General features: G+C 50.4%; 1 long non-coding RNA gene across 1 annotated transcript; it reads left to right on the top strand.

Annotated features, from left to right (window-relative positions):
- Positions 1–815: 815 nt before the first annotated feature.
- On the top strand, positions 816–10,939 carry LOC149120115 (uncharacterized). Its single transcript, XR_016226625.1, has 3 exons — positions 816–1,311; positions 10,474–10,608; positions 10,846–10,939. It is a non-coding gene; the product is annotated as an uncharacterized LOC149120115 (long non-coding RNA).
- The last annotated feature ends 244 nt before the right edge of the window (positions 10,940–11,183 follow it).

Raw genomic sequence — 11,183 nt, forward strand, 5'->3', positions numbered from 1 at the left:
TTTAAGATTTGATTTGTATAACTTCTGCAAATCTCTGGATATGTTTATTGCTAAGTATTTTTTTTTTTTTGACAGGCAGAGTGGACAGTGAGAGAGAGAGACAGAGAGAAAGGTCTTCCTTTGCCGTTGGTTCACCCTCCAATGGCTGCTGCGGCCGGTGCACCGCGCTGATCCGAAGCCAGGAGCCAGGTGCTTCTCCTGGTCTCCCATGGGGTGCAGGGCCCAAGCACTTGGGCCATCCTCCACTGCACTCCCGGGCCACAGCAGAGAGCTGGCCTGGAAGAGGGGCAACCGGGACAGAATCCGGTGCCCCGACCAGGACTAGAACCTGGGGTGCCAGCACCGCAGGCAGAGGATTAGCCTAGTGAGCCGTGGCGCCGGCCTATCCTAAGTATTTCATCTCTTTATTGCCAGTAGATGAGGTTTTCTCTGCCATTATCTCTTCTAAGTGATTATTGTTCTATGTATGAAGTCTGTTGACCTTTGCGTGTTAATTTTATGCCCTGAATTACTTTACTTTTGTGGTTAGCACTAAGTATACCATCGAGCAGAAATAACAGCAAGAAACCACTTTTTTGAATGTGGCCCTAGTGAAGGAAAAGGTGTTTTTTTTTTTTTAATTTCACCTAGAAATGTTTAACAAGTTGATCTTTAAAAAGGTTTATGGCCCAAATCTACACTTTTGTGGTCAAAATACTGTAAGAATTGAATTTACAGCGAACCCAGGACAATAGTCATCCCGGCTAAGCAGCAGAATCTCTCTGGAGGACTGAGAAGTTCCGCTGCCACGGCTGTGACGAAATGGCCAGCTCAGTTAACAACCACAAACCAGAGAAGGGAATAATGAAGACACAGCAGAGCTTGAAAAGCCGGCACGATGATAATATTATGAACAACTTTAGCCAATGAATCGGAGAGCTTGTTAGACAAAAGGGACAAATCCCTTGGAAAACACAATTTGCCAAAATTCAGTCTGGAGAAGTAGAAAGCTTAGGGAGCTTTCTCTCCGTGTAGAATCTGGGACCGAGCGTCTTTGTGGGTGGATTTTATGTGTTTCCCAGAATGCCGTCCGTCAGTCCTCGTCTCGGGAGCTGGGCGTGTTTGGATCAGGTTCATCTGGGAGGCACAGCTGAGCAGGACTAGCTTGGGAAGCCCTGAGCAAGCGCACGTGGACCGGGAGGGCTGGCGCCACCACGGACTAGCCCTGCAAGCGCAGCAGGTGGGAACAGACAGGCAGACCAGCAGAACAAGACAGAGAACGCAGAAAATTCCAGATACAAGAAGGGTGGAATCCTGAGTCAATGGGGAAAGGTGAGCCGTAAGAATGAATGATGTTGGGACAGCCGCACATGACAACAGTGATGTGTGAGAATGAATGATGTTGGGACAGCCGCACATGGCAACAGTGATGTGTGAGAATGAATGATGCCAGCGCCGCGGCTCACTAGGCTAATCCTCCGCCTTGTGGCGCCGGCACACCGGGTTCTAGTCCCGGTCGGGGCGCCGGATTCTGTCCCGGTTGCCCCTCTTCCAGGCCAGCTCTCTGCTGTGGCCCGGGAGTGCAGTGGAGGATGGCCCTGCACCCCATGGGAGACCAGGAGAAGCACCTGGCTCCTGGCTTCGGATCAGCGCGGTGCGCCGGCCGCGGCGGCCATTGGAGGGTGAACCAACAGCAAAGGAAGACCTTTCTCTCTGTCTCTCTCTCTCACTGTCCACTCTGCCTGTCAAAAAAAAAAAAAAAAAAAAAAAAAGAGAGAGAGAGAGAGAGAATGAATGATGCTGGGACAGCCGCACACGGCAACAGTGATGTGTGAGAATGAATGATGTTGGGACAGCCGCATGTGGTGAAGGTGATGTGTGGAGACGTAAACGGTATGGGAAAGAAAGCTGGATCCGTTTCTCACGTGTGCTAGGGGAATGCTCACATTGGCCAGAGAATTAACTGTACAAATATCAACCAAATAGTAGAAAAAACAGAATGGATTCCTCTGTGATGGGGGTAAGCAGGCCCTGGCCTGTGGGTCTGATCTGGCCCAAGGTCCATTTTGTGGCTAAGAATGGTTTGTTTTGCTTTTTGTGTTTGGAGAGTTCAGTTACAAAGACAAGAGCAGGGGACAGAGAACTTACATGTCTGCAAACCCCTAAAATGATTACTGTCTGACCCCTGCTTTGTGACCTGGGAGTGGGAAAGCTTTTCCAAGTGTATTGGTTTAACTGCTGCATAATGGTGCCCCCAGCTCAGCTGGGGCAGCTCGGCACCCATCCTCCTCCTCCTTGGGCCAGTGGGAAAGTGCTTACCTTCTGCACCTCTTTGGTGGAAGGGATTGTGAACTCTCATGGCAGGAAAGGATGAAGAATTGGGGCCAGTAATCTAATACTGTTTGAAATCCAGGTACCATTAGATACATTTAAATACATTAAAAAGAGTTTTTGCATGCAAATATATCATAAACAAGCTCCAATGCAAGTGATAACTGGGAAACATGTTTGTAACTTGCATCGCACATTCAGGGCTAATATCCCCCATTTATAAGAAAAAAATCCTCTAACATCGAGAATATAGAGAAATGGGGGAAGAGATATTAACAGGAATAGGGGACTGCCCCTTAAACCTGGGGTAAGGTGCTCAGCCTTCCCTGCCCTGGGTTGACTTTCACAACCACCTTGTGAATGTTCTCATCCCCGTTTCAAAGACAAGGGAACTGAGTCATAAACAAGTCAGGTTATTTTGCCTGAATGCAAGTCACTAAGGAGTAGTGGCATCAGAATGTGAACTCGGACTGGCTCTGGATGCAAGGGTGATTCACCATGACTAAATGAAGCTTGTTTCAGGAATGCAAGGGTCATTCAACATTAGGACTGCCTGGGTGTTTCCTTAATAAGATAAAATATGTTTGTCTCAATCCAAAGCTAGCATTGTGCTTAACTGAGAATACTGGAAGCAATTTCATTAAATCAAGGAACAAAAGAAAGATGTCCACCAGTCATCACTATTATTTAAAATTGCTCTGCAAGACTTAGACAAAACAGTTAGACAAGAAAATGAAAATAAAAATCTAGAAGCTAGAAAAGATAAAATTATATTTGCAAATGATATCATTGGATTGTTTACCTAGAAACTAAAGAGGACTGACCAAAAACGTACAAACAAAACAAAAATACAAATTAATTGTCAGAAATCAATGGAGCTTGTATGCACAACGTCCAATTGCATGTTGTAAAGGAAGAAAAGACTCATCTGACAATAGCAGAAAACGTAAAAGATAAAATACTTAGGAATGAACGTGCATATTCTAGAAAACTTTAAAATGCAAATGAAGAACACAAACCAGACTCCCAAACAAATATTCAGCATCACAGAGCTGTCACTTCTTGTTCATCTATAAACCCAGCGTGATCGCCAACAAAAATACCAGTAGGATTCGTAACAAAGATCTTAAGTCAGTCTGTTCCCAAGTTCATATGGAGAGATGAATGAAAATAGCCAGCCATGACAGAAGGAGGCTAACTCTACCAGGTATTAAAATTTATACATCTATAGCAAAAGAAGAGAAGAGTGAAACAGATCTAAACGCACATGGGAACTGAGGACTTGACAGAGGGAGCCGTTCAGTCAGTGGGGAAGTGATTATTCATTAGTGGGGTAAGGACCCCTGGGTGGTGCTCTGGAGAGGACTTAACATGGATCCATGCTTCACTCTTTACACCAGGGCAAACTGCACACCACCCAAGGACGTAAACAAAGACAAATGAAACTCAAAACGTCCTAGGAGGGGCTGAAGCTGTGGTGTAGTGGGTCAAGCAGTGCCTGCAGTGCCGGCATCCCATATGGGCGCCGGTTTGAGACCCGGCTGCTCCACTTCACATCCTGCATATATCCTGCATATATCCTCTGCTGTGGTCTGGGAAAGCAGTAGAAGATGGCCCAAGTGCTTGGGCCCCTGCACCCGTGTGGGAGACCCAGATGAAGCTCCTGGCTCCTGGCTTCGGATCGGCACAGCTCCGGCTGTAGCAGCCATTTGGGAAGTGAACCAGCAGATAGAAAACCTCTCTCTCTCTCTCTCTCTCTCTCTCTGCCTTTCCTTCTCTTTCTGTGTAACTCTTTCGAATAAATAAATAAATCTTAAAAAAAAATCCTAGGAAAAAAGGAAAATGCTTTTATAACCCACCAGGGAGAAAGGCCTTCCTAAGTATGACACAAACCCCAGAAGCCATGAAAGAAAAGATTGCTAGTTTAGACTTCATAGAGATAAAAAATGTCTCCATGAATAGTATGAGAAGCAAATGCAGATGAGAACCTGGGCAAGATATTTGTAATTCCACCAAGAGGAGAACTAATTTATTGAAAGTATAGAGAGCCCCTACAAATCAAAGAGAAATAGACCAGCAATCTCATATAAAAACAACCCAAGGAAATTATCAGAGACGTTTCATAAACGGGGAAATACAGGCGACTCTTAAGCATATGAAAATGCCTAATAAGAGAAATTCTTCTCCTATCAACAATAATCAAGTTTGCTAACACCCTATAATGGCAAGTGTGTGGTCTCATACATTGTTTAGCTTAGCATAAACCACGGCGGCGGGCAGCATTTGTCAGCATTACAGAAGCACATCGCGTCTTTTAGCCCGGCAGTCCTGAGAACGTGTCCATGGTCCTGCGGAATGGCGTGTGAGCAGGGCCGGGCATGAGTTGCCTAGAGGCGAACCAGGGCCACTCTTGGCTCAAGGAGCGGTGCTTCCACATGGCTTTGATAGCCAGAGACGGGGACCATCTGCAGTCATCGTAGGAGGCTGCCGACCCGCGCATAACACTGTTCATTATTTTTTCATTTCTTTGAGGGGCAGACGCAAGGAAACCGAGAGCTCCCGTCTGCTAGTTCACTCCTGCAAAGGCCTACAGGGCCGGGGCAGAGCCAGGAGCCAGGGACAAAATCCAGTGGGGTGGCAGGAACCTAATTAGTCGCGCCATCCCTGGTGCCTCCCTGGGTCTGCACTGGCAGGAAGCTGGACTTGGGAGCTGGAATCAAACTCAGGCATCCCAGTGTGGGACCAGGTGTCTTCACACGAGGGAAATGCTTGCTCTCGGGTGTATATATATATATATGTATATATATATATTTAAGATTTACTTATTTCTCTGAAAGGCAGAGTTACAGAGAGGCAGAGGCAGAGAGAGAGAGAGAGAATTCTTCCATCCCCTGGTTCACTCTCCAAATAGCCACAATGGCTGGGGCTAGACCAGGCTGAAGCCAGAAGTCAGGAGTTTCATCCAGGTCTCCCACATGGGTGCAGGGGCCCAAGCAGTCAGGCCATCTCCTACTGATTTTTCTAGGCACATGTGCAGGGAGCTGGGTTCGAAGTAGAGCAGCCAGGACATGAACTAGCACCCATGTGGGATGCTGGCATTGCAGGCAGTGGCTTTACCCTCTATGCCACAATGTCAGCTCCGAATGAATCTTACAAATACAGTGCTGAGCCAAATAAGACAAAAACATTTGTGCATTTCCACGTCTGTGAGGTTAAGAATAAGCAAAACTCAAGGTTGCTGTTACAAATCAGGACCGTGCTCGCCTGTAGGATGAGCAGTCATTGGAGGGAGACAAAGTTCCCTGGAAACTGGGACAAGGCTTTATGCCTGTGTTTCGTGGGCATGTTTTTGCTATGGTATTTGTCCCACAAAGTTTGTTCAGTAGAAACTTAATCTTGGGGCCGGCCTTTGGCACAGCAAGTTAAGCGGCTTCCTGTGATGCTGGCATCCCATATGGGCACCAGTTTGAGTCCCAGCTGCTCCACTTCTGATCCGGCTCCCTGCTGTGGCCTGGGAAAGCAGTAGAAGATGGCCCAAGTCATCTGGCCCAGATCCCACATCCCTCCCTGTACCACATGGGAGACTCAGAATCTCTTGGCTCTGGCGTTGGCCTGGCCCAGCCCCAGCCATTGTGGCCATTTGGAGCATGAACCAGCGGCGGCAAGATCTCTCTCTCTCTCTCTCTCTCTGCCTCTCGCTCTGTAACTCTGCCTTTTAAATAAATACATAAATGTTAGAAAACAAACGTAATCTCCAGTGCAACCCTGTTGGGAGGTGGGACCTCACGGGCAGCGTTTTCGTGATGAAGGATCTCCCCTCGTGAACTGATCACTGCCACTATAAAAAGGCCGTGTGGGAGTGGCCTCACTCCCTCTGCTTCCACCACGTGAGGACACAGCAAGAGGGCCCTCACCAGATGCGGGCGCTTCCGCCCTGGACTTCCCGGCTGCCAGGACTGTGGGGAAATAAATTTCTGTTCTTTTTAAGTCTCAGGAGTTTTGTTACAGCAGCAAAAAACAGACTGAGACGCTGGTCTTAGTGAAAATCTATGTGACTGTGCGATCTTCTGGAAGTGGGCTGTATTCAAGAAAAACGAGGAAGCCCACGTGTGTGAACGTCGATGCGGGTTGCTGAGCGTAGGGGGTCTCAGAACCTAGGGCGGGGCATATGCAGTACACAGCCCTCCAAGCCTGGGGCCCGGCAGGAAGCCCCCACCCCGGCCGTCAGGGGCTCCTCCAACTCTGTGGCTTCCTTCTACAGTCGGCTATGAGGCCGCCTGTCACTCTCCACGCTGTTTGCACAGGGCCCTCCAGGACTCTGGCCAGCATCTGCTCTCACTGGCAGGGGGCCCTTCCCAGCGGATATTGTTGCTGTGGGTTTACGTGGGTGCCTATGGACATCTGTGTCCTCCTCCTCCCCCTGACCTCCAAGGACACCTTTCAGGAAAGGGCTCTAGTGTTAGGGAAGCAAGGTCAGCACAGCCCTGGAGTCCAGGAGAGAGACTCAGAGGCAGAGAGACTGCGGCTGGGCGAGGAGGCAGGACTGGAGGCGTGCATGCAGCCCTGAGGGAGGCGGACCCAGGGCTGTGCAGACTGTCTCAAGACCCTTTAGGGGGCCAGCGGTGTGGTGCAGCGGATCAAGCTGCTGCCTGCAACTCCTAGCATCCCACACTGGAGCCCCAGTTCCTGTCCCAGCTGCTCCACTTCTGATCCAGCTCCCTACTAATGCACCTGGGAGGCAGGAGATGATACACTCACGTGGGAGACCGAGAAAGAGTCCCTGGCTCCTGGTTTCAGCCTGGCCTAGCCCTGGCTGTTGTGGTTATTTGGGTAGTGAACTAGTGGATGGAATACCTCTCTCCCCCCCCCCCCCCTCTCTCCTCTAGCTTTTAAATAAATAAAAAATTTAAAAGACCTTTCTAGAATGTTCATATTAAACAGCCTCGGGGCAACATACTTTCAAGTCATTTGTAAACTGAGTAATTTTAAAATTAACCATGTTCCTGCTAAGATACATGCTTTTGTGTTAAGATATGAAAAAGTAGCCCCTGATTTTTTTTTAAGATTTATTTATTTATTTATTTGACGGTCAGAGTTACACAGAGGAGAGGCAGAGAGAGAGAGAGAGAGAGGTCCCCCATCCGATGGTTCACTCCCCAATTGGCCGCAATGGCCGGAGCTGAGCCGGTCCGAAGCCAGGAGCCAGGAGCCTCCTCCAGATCTCCCACGTGGGTGCAGGGGCCCAAGGACCTGGGCCATCTTCTACTGCTTTCCCAGGCCACAGCAGAGAGCTGGATCGGAAGTGGAGCAGCCGGGTCTCGAACCAGTGCCCACATGGGATGCTGGTGCTTCAGGCCAGGGCATTAACCCACTATGCCACAGCGCCAGCCCCAGTAGCCCCTGTTTGTAACACAGGTATTTCCCAAACATTTAAAAATGCATCAGAAAAAATGCGATGTGTGAGGACTCCGGTTCTGGTGGGACTGATCCGCACGTTATTAAGTACATACAACACGAGCCCCGCAGTTCCCCCAGCACGCAGAAAACAGACTCCTGGGCTCGGCCGCTGCAGCCTGCACATCGGGCTCTCCACCCAGAGTCTGAGAGCTGGGGGGCCCGTGGTGGGTTACCTGGTCCACCTCTCCCAGGCAGAGGGCTCAGTCCATGATCACTGGCCCAGGGGCCAGGCAAGCGGAGAAAACCGTCTACTTCTGTGCAACTCCCAGAGGGAGGGAAAATCCATCAGACAACCCTGGACTTTCCAGAGCAGCACTGCTGTACAGGTCTCTGTGGCTGCAGCACTGGAGAGGTCAAAGGTAATGGGAGGCCGGCGCCGCGGCTCACTAGGCTAATCCTCCGCCTGCAGTGCCGGCACCCCTGGTTCTAGTCCCGGTTGGGGAGCCAGTTCTGTCCCGGTTGCCCCTCTTCTAGGCCAGCTCTCTGCTGTGGCCCGGGAAGGCAGTGGAGGATGGCAGTGGTGCTTGGGCCCTGCACCCACATGGGAGACCAGGAGAAGCACCTGGCTCTTGGCTTCAGATCGGCACAGCGCTGGCCGTAGCCATTTGGGGGGTGAACCAACGGAAGGAAGACCTTTCTCTCTGTCTCTCTCTCTCTTACTGTCTAACTCTGCCTGTCCAAAAAAAAAAAAAAAAAAAAAAAAAGGCTAATGGGAAGCCCCTCCAGGGAGTAAGCATCAGGGCGGCCTTTGGCAGGATCCGGTACTGCCACACATCCGGTACAGCCCCCATTTAAAAGACAGCAAAGTAGTGTTTGCTCTTGGTCCTAGAACCCAGAAGGAACAAAAAGTCCCCTGGCTGTCACGCTCTAATTTTCCCGGGAATTTCGTTGTGGATGTTGGGTCTTCTTTTCGGGAAGGGGAGAACAGGAGCATTTTTGGTGTTTGCTGTGTGTGTGTGTGTGTGTGTGTGTACACAGAGAGGTGGCTTCTTCTCTCACCTCCCCACATGACAAATCTTTGCCTCTTGCTCTGAACTTGTCACTGTCAGCACTGTGCCAGGGGGCACGCAGTTTCTAGGCTGTCGGTTTTCCAAGGTCATCCTTTGAGATTAGCCGGCTGCTGGGTGCATCTGTAATGAGCCAGACACGGGCTTCTTCGGCTGCTTGGGCGGCTCTTGCTTCTGATCTGAAACCACGGAGGAAGCCTCCGTGTCGCCTGCGGACTGTTTAGTTGCTACAAATTCCTAAAAGCGACCGAAAGCAGAGTTGCATCACGGCTGGTACCCACTCCTTCCCTCCTCTCTGCCCTGTCCTCGTCCTTAGCTGAGTGTGAGAGGATGTGACAGTGTGTGGTGAGCTGGTGGAGAGAGAGGCGGTGGCCCTGTGGCTTGGAGCTCTGAGAAAAAGGTTATCTTGGGATGAAATATCAAACCATATCCCATTGATTTCCCCCCCGGGGGGGGGGGTCCGGATCCCACATCCTCCCATTTCCCGCCTGGCCCCTGCCCGCCATCGACAGGGAAGCATTAACAGGGTGTGATCGATGATGCTGTGTCCTGAAAGTAAAAGGCTTGTCATGTCTGTCCACTTGGTGGAATGGATGTAGGACCTGGGGTCATGTGGCCGCTCCCATCTGTCCCCTGGCAGAGGCACTGACTCGGACAGGCTTTGCACTCCGAGGCCACAGGCCACAACCAGGTGACGGCAGGCTCTCCACGGGCATCACGAGAAACAGCGCTTCCAGTCCTCGCTCGTGCACCAGGAGCTGGGCTAACTGTCCAGCCTGGTAGCCCAGCACCGGTTTCAGTGAACTTCGCTTTCTGAGTTGCATCCCGGGTTGACATTCTGTGCTTGCACAGCCGCGTGCATTTACCGACTGTGGCAGAATCCCAGAAATTCCCAGCAGACAGGGACGGCACTGCGTGCTCCAGCCCCAGCCCTTAACCGCTTTGTGGATCTGCTGAAACTCTCCTGGTAGACTCATTGGTTGCCCTAACCCACTCCTGCCTCCTGCTGTTGCCCTTCCATAGTCAGTAAGCTCAACTTTTAGAAAGTGTTGCTTAGGTTTTTTCCCAAACCATTTTGTGGGGCTCATGGCTGCCACTGGTAGTAATCCCTCCACATGCCGCCCCTCCTCTCTTAGCTCCAGTTCCTGCTTTGCTCCAAACGCCTGACTTGTGTCCCATTCATAACCTTTCTTGTCGAAAATTTATTTATTTATTTAAAAGTCATAGTGACAGAGAAAGAGAAAGAGAGAGAAAGACAGAGAGAGAGGAAGAGGGAGGGGGAGAGAGAGAGAGAGAGAGAGAGAGAGAGAGAGTCTATCCTCCATCCTCTGGTTCACTCCCCAAATGGCTGCAATGGTGCAATGGCTGGGGCTGGGCCAGCCGAAGCCAAGAGCCTAGAATTCCATTCTGGGTCTCCCATGCAGATGGAGGAGGCCCAAGTGCTTGGGGCCATCTTCTGTTGGATCAGAAATGGAACAGCCAGGAGTCAAACCAGTGCACATATATGATGCTGGTGTCGCAGGCGGCGGCTCAGCCAGCAGCACCACAACACCAGCACCCCCCCGCCCCGCAACCTTGTCCAGCCTCTGACTTTAGCCCTTGTTTCCTGCCGTCCATCAGAACGGCTGGTTCAAAAGGATGTCAGGAGATCTCACCTTTTCACTTTTTGAAAGATTGATTTGTTTATTTACTCGAATAGCAGAGCCAAAGATGGAGAGGGAGAGACAGAGGAGATCCTGCATCCACTGGTGCGTTCCCAAACTGGCCACACAGGCAGCTCGGAGGTTGTTTGGAACTGCAGACTGTGGCAGGAGGAAGCACAGTGGGATTTCGGGTAAGTCCCGCCTCAGCTTCCTCCCCAGGAATCATCGCATCCACCCCGCTGACCACAGTTAAAGCCTCTCGGGGCCTCATCATGGGTGGTTTGTTTATTCCTTCACTTAATCCAACCCAATGCGTGTTCGTGTGGTGTGGAGAACAAACACGAATTTCTGTGGCAGCACTTAGTGAAATGTAACGTATTATATCCAGAGCCTATTTTGTTATAAAAGCACCAACCCTCATCTTCTAGAATCTTCTGTTCTGGCTGCGGCCAAGATCCCTGACAGCAGTTCAGCAATCCCATTTGCAAGGGTTATCAGCAGCCGGGAAAGTCATTCATCGAGGTAAGAGACTTTAATTCATTAGCGCAGCCAGAGAACAGGGGCACTTGTTATAATCTCCGCCCTCGGAGCTTTAATTCCCTCTTATCAACATTTCTGTTACCCATTTCATGGTAGGAGATGTTATTTGACGGAAAAGATGGAAGCAAATTAGGAGCGCATGGGTCCTGCCTTCCAGTCGATAGAGATCGCGAGTGCCCTCGGCTGCGGCCCGTGTCGTGGCGCTCTCCCACTCGCTCCAAACCCC

The sequence above is a fragment of the Oryctolagus cuniculus genome, chromosome 20 (assembly GCF_051225735.1).
Source record: "Oryctolagus cuniculus isolate XC-2025 breed Fujian yellow rabbit chromosome 20, ASM5122573v1, whole genome shotgun sequence".
Taxonomy (NCBI): domain Eukaryota; kingdom Metazoa; phylum Chordata; class Mammalia; order Lagomorpha; family Leporidae; genus Oryctolagus; species Oryctolagus cuniculus.